We start from the raw sequence: 6254 nt of genomic DNA, 5'->3' as shown, positions 1-6254 counted from the left end.
ATCCAAAACTAAAATAACTCATCAGAAGATCCTACAAAATATCAAAAACTAAAACTAATGGTTGAAACTACGATATAATGTTGTTTGACTCAAAACAAGATGCTGATAACCAGAATAATTAACAGCTTTAATCTTTAAAGTTTGTCTCCTGATGATGTGATACAGATTTTGTAGCCATATTTTCTTGTGGATTAATCTTAGTTACCGTCTTCAACACATTTTTGCTAAACAACAAATTCTTAATTTCTCATGGTATTTCCGAAAAATGAATTTCAGATATAAGAAATTACTTCTGTGTTCATATTTTTAAAATGGGTTACATTAAACAATAAAGGAAGATGAAAACAGTTTTGCATAATTCATTTGGGACAGTAGAGACAGGACAGAGAAACAGTTTCTGTCTGAACTAACACCAACGTATCTGAACATCTCAGAGAATCTCAGTTTGACAGATTTTGATATCAGCAGTTTTAGCATCACCAGCCAGTCCAATAAGGAACCATGGGAAGAGTTTCTCAGTGAAAGTGTCTCTGTGAGTGTAGATGTGAGTCATGTCTTCAGGGTCGTAGAAGGACACCTCCCCCCTGTCATAGTCCAGCTGGACTCTGATCCTCTGGAGACTCTTCTTCACTCTGATTGTCTCACCAACAACATCAGTGTATTCTCCACTGAAAAGACACCAGATTCCATCTTCTGGTGAAACTCCTGCATTCTCCTTCCTGTCAGCTGACTCTTTAGCCAAACCTAAAAACCATTCAGGATGGTCTCCCACCTCCACCTCCCAGCTGTGTTTCCCTGAGCTGAAGCCCTCAGAGCCCAGAACAGTGATATACTTAGTGTTTCTCTCTGGATTGTCAGGAAGCTGCTGCCTTGTGTCTCCACATCTCACACTGGTCAGATCATCAGACAGATAGAGAATGGGGCATGCAGTGTTTGGGTCCAGAATGACAGGACTGAAGTGGACCTTGTCCTTCATCTTCTCCCAGACTCTGAAGGACAGGTTGCCCAGGTGTTTGGCCACATCTATCAGCGCTCCTGAGACCAGCTGTGGATCTGACAGTGAGCACTGGACTCTGGCTCTGGTCTGAGTGGCTTTATAACTGCTGAGGAAGGGCACGTTGTGTTTCTGCAGGTCTTCTTCAACAGCAGAGATACTGTCTGACAGAGAGGAGATGTGCTCCTGAATCATCTTCATCTCTCTGCTGATAGTCTTCCCCTTCTGCTCCTCTTCCTCCCTCAGAGCTGCCAGTCTGGACTCCTCTTCCTCTTTCAGGAACTGCTGGAGCTTGTTGAACTCTGCTCTGATCTGCCTCTCTGTGGACAACAGCTGCTTCTTGGAGTGTTGAATCACTTCATGGTATGTTTTCTCCACTTGTTTGTGTTTGTCCCTCTTGTCCTGTAGACACTTTAAGTCAGATTTCAGCTGGTCCTTCAGGTCACTGACTGCTTGTTCTACAGGAACCACCTTGTGACTCTGGTGGAGAGAAAACTCACAGACAGGACACACAGCTTTATCTTCATCCTTACAGAACAGCTTTGGGACTTCTGAATGTTTACATTTCACCATCCATTTATTCTTCTCTTTTTCTGTCTCAGATGATCCAGTTTTCTGTCTCCCAGCAAACGAGTCAGACAGTTCCTTCAGTGAAAAGTTCACTCCTGGATCGTCTTTTGAGGATTTTCTTTTACAAATAGGACAGTTTTTGTTTTCAGCTTGTTCCCAGAATTTCTTCAGGCAGCTTGAACAGAAGCTGTGGTTGCAGCTCAGAGACACAGGATCTCTGAAAGTCTCTGAACACACATGGCAGCTCAGGTAACTTTCAAAAAGAGGAGTTTTCTCAGCCATTTTCTTGATTTTCCAAATTGTTCTTCAATGAAAGACTCACCCATTTTTATTTCCCTTCAGTTTGCTCCTTACAGTCCTCCAAGTGTGCATTGTTCGATAGAGGTCTCTCACAGTGTAATGGAGTTGTTGCTCTGTTCAACAATGCCAGAATGTGCTGACAACTTCACCAACCTCTTTCATTAGTTAATCATTAACGGTAGTAAATGCAGTCATCTGTCTTTTATTACCAGCAGATAACAGAATACGTTGCAACCTGTACTTCAGAACCTGGAAACATTTCAAGTTCATCCTTTAACCCATCGGTTTCCCTCTTGAGTGAGAAATAAACACTGCAGAAGATTTTTTTTTCCTCCAAAATGTTGCATCTGATGTTTCATGTATCACAATGAAAAATATACTTTGTCTCACTGAAGACAAAGAAACTGTTGGAAACACTGATAATGAAAAAACTCCTTTAAACTTCTTGACATTATATGAGCCTACAGTATATTTGATCAGTGTTCCTGTTTATGACTGATTATAGCCCTCACTATCTTTGGACTTTATTTGACAGTTTTTTTTATTATTGCAGGACCTTTGAGCTCAAACATTTATTGGTACATGTACTTCCTCGTGATTTTAGGTGTTGTGTTTCTGTTGAAGTTTATGTTAGGGTCACACAAATATATGGTGACAGTCCTGAAGATCAACAACTTTAGAAATGTTTTAATTAGAGCTGTCAAAGTTAATGCGATAATAATGTGTTATGCCACAAAAAACTCATTTGGAGAAAACTGCCTTTCAATATATGGATTGTAAAGTTCACTACATTTTGTAAGACACTACTATAGGGTAAAAATAGGGTGAATAGGGTAAAACAAATTAAACTAATAGATATCACCATGAAACTTCTTACATTAAGACAATAATTTTTTTGTATAACCCATTTTTCTTAAATGTTCTTTTTAAATATGCAAATGCGGTATTATCTAAAACTAACTTTTGGTAAATTTAGGAGAAATCTACAGACACATATAGACAAAGTTATAAAATAAACACCTAAATGTGTGAAAAAGTGCATGAAAAGTGCATGAAAAATACGAATTAAAAACCCTAAAACACCTCAGTGGATACCTGACACCTGTTCCACTGGTGTTCTGCATTGCAGGTTATTACACAGAAACACACAATATGATCTACTGTATCAGCCTCAACTGATACTATCTCACAGGTCTCACTCTATGTAGGGTGACAAGTGCTGTTCTTAAGTACATATTTTCAGAAGGAAATATTGTACTTTGTACTCCACTACATTGTAACTTAAAGCTATAGTTACTTTTCAGATCAACATTTTATACGTCAAACCTATGATCAGTTTATAAAATATGTTTATTGTTTCAGTTGAAACTACCCAACAGTATATACAGCTGTTAAAATTAGCTCGACTTTGACAACATTCAGATGCTTCTTAGACAGTAATGATATGAGGAATAAAATTCCAATAAATGTAACAGTTTGAATGGAGATATTTTGCATAATGATATACTTTTACTTTTGATACTTTAAATACAATTAGCTGCTCATACTTGTGTATTTTTACTTTGAATGCAGGACTTTTACTTGTAACTAAGTATCTTTTCATTGTGGTATTGCTACTTTTGAAAGATCTGAGTACTGTGACTGCTATATGTCCCGCCCTGTCGGCTCTAGTCTGCCCATGTTGGAGTTTTTTCGGCCGATTCAGCATATTGCATCGTTGGTGAGAGAGATCACTCTGATTGGCTGTTCCGCTTAAACGAATCAGTGCACGAAAAGAGAAACGGACGTGAGGAAAGCAAGCCAACGAGTAAAGTCAAAAGGAAAAACACAGAAGGCTCTTCTCATTTTCATCTTCATCTCATCTCATCTGATCATTCCAATACATAGATATTTTCACAACGACATGGCCGTCTGGAATGAAGTTAAGTGGTGAGTGAGAGTGGTGTGATGCTGCTTTGTTTTATGTACGTTTCATAACAACGGCGTGCATATCCGCCTTCCTCGGTCTTCTGGTTTCCCCTTTTTGAATGACGAATACAGACTACCATCGCCTGCTGGTGTGGAGAGTTATTTTATCTCATGCAGGCGCAGAACGTACGTGCCAACTGGCCGTCGGCTGTCGTCTTAGCGGTGTGTTTCAGTGCAACTTGTCTGCCAAAACAAAGGCGACGTGAGGCGACGCAACAGGCGGCCTTCATCACCACTAGTTCTCTAATGTTGGTGTGTCTGGGGCTTAAGACCAAAACGGACGATTAGTCGACTAATCCACTAAGAGAGGGCAGTCCTAGACTCTAAGTGTGCTCCAACAGCAGAACCAGACAGCCTGTCCTCAGCATTACGGCGTCTTTGTTCTGCATTTGACCCCAAATGGAGCTCTCGTTCCATGTAACACTTAACCCAAGCTCTCCCCCAGGAGCTCTGAATAACTGAATACACAAGTGGAGCGTCTACACTGAGGGTTAAGGTAGCTGATGTGAACAGAGGCTGGGTGTGTCTTCACTAGCTGGAGAGAACCAGAGCTGTAAGATAAAAAAGTGTGAGAGAGATGAGGGGTGATGAATGAATATTTGATTGGCTGCTCTTCGGCCCTGTGCACTGTAATATTGATGCGGTCCAGAGGCCTTGAGGCTCGGCTCTCTCTCTTGCTCCCAGGTATATTAACACACCACTAGCATACCTGAGCTCTCCCTGACCTCCCAGCAGAGAAAACCAGTGTGGTATGAATGTGATAATATGTGTGCATACAGTACAAGTACATGTTTGGTACCTGATTACCTCTACCTAAGGTTTTCTTGCAGTATTTAAATGTCTCATTAAATGAAAAATACCTTTTTTCCCGCTCAAAACAGTGAGGCGACACACGTCAGCTAAAACCACAATATCACTCTATATTTCACCTGCTTGGCAGTAATGTTAGCTGACCAGACGAAGGTCTCTCCATGAATCAATGCTGATCCTAGTGTTGGCTTTTCCTGCCTCAGCCTCCCGACCGCGGCCGGAGGGAGACACCGGCACCTGGTTGGAGACGATAATGTAACTCGATGCGGAGCCCCGTCACTTCACAAGACACGGGAAACCTCTGTTGGTCTGGAGGAGCTGTAGCATTTATTTCTGCACAAACGTCCACCGTACATTCACTAGATATTCTCAGAGCTATTAACTCTTCTGCAGTGTGTAGTGTGCGCGCATGCACGTGTGGAGCAAAATAGCGAGAATGAGCGCGCTGTGTGGGCTGTGAGCTGCAGGGTCTCTGCAGATACAGACACCGCCACACTATTCTAGTGGGTCATAAGTGATGATTGAGAGGGATTATTTTTGTATCAGTCTATTGTTTTTTAGGTAATTCTTTTATACCTTTAAGCACAATTTTGAAAACAGGGCTCATTTTGTCAAAACACTACACACAATTCACACAACCACACACACACATAAGTAGCAGAACATCTCAGATCTTTTGCAAAATGAAAAACTATACAATCATTTTTAAAAATCCAATTTTGCCACCGTATGGCACACACAGAGTTCATATCATCTGATTCTGTTTGAACCAGTTACACACTGGTGTGCTCAATCTAAAACACTTTTAACATTTCTACTGTTCTGATGACGTAGTCTGGGTTTGACTTTTTCAGATACAAGTGTGTGTTGTACTGCTCATACAGGACGTAAAGTGAGGAAAGGGTTATCGTTCAAGCCTGGTGAACATGATTTAGTACCAGGGGGATCCCACCGTAACTCATTTCATCTGGAGCGAACTGAAAACCTTGAACACTGACTCTTCTGTCCACATCTGTACACACAGCGGTGCTCACAATGTACAGTATGTCCCTCAGTCTTTGGTCAGTAAAATCCAAATCCAGAACTTTTCATAAAAAAAATCAAAAAGGAATCTGTATTTTTAATTGTTGGCTCTTTGGGCTCTTTGACTTTAAGAAAGTATTGCTGATGTTTCTGCCCCTTAAGACCACCTGTCAATCATAAAGAGTAAAAACGTTTCCTTTCTTTTTACTTGTGATTAAATCCCACTGTCTGTAGGGGGCGGCATTATATTTGCTGCTATCCTGTACCATGTTCTGCATTATGTTTCATCTCATTCCCTAATGTTAAGCCTGTGCTGCATTATCATGTTACGTTATATCATCCTACTATGAGCATTAAAGTCTGATGTAAAGCCTTGTCTACTCCCTCACAGAGCTCATCACCAGGGGTCAGAAAGTTCACAGATGAGTTAATGTTCTTGCATCTGAAGGATTGTAAGTCTGTGTTGGTAAATGGACTTGCATTTATATAGCGCCTTTCTAGTCTTCCTACCACTCAAAGCGCTTTACACTACATGTCAGCATTCACCTATTCACCCACACATTCATACACTGCTGGCAGAGGATGCCAT

This window comes from Sebastes fasciatus, chromosome 6 (genome assembly GCF_043250625.1).
Source record: "Sebastes fasciatus isolate fSebFas1 chromosome 6, fSebFas1.pri, whole genome shotgun sequence".
Classification (NCBI taxonomy): domain Eukaryota; kingdom Metazoa; phylum Chordata; class Actinopteri; order Perciformes; family Sebastidae; genus Sebastes; species Sebastes fasciatus.
The sequence above is the reverse complement of the archived record's forward strand: the minus strand, read 5'-3'. Positions refer to the sequence as shown.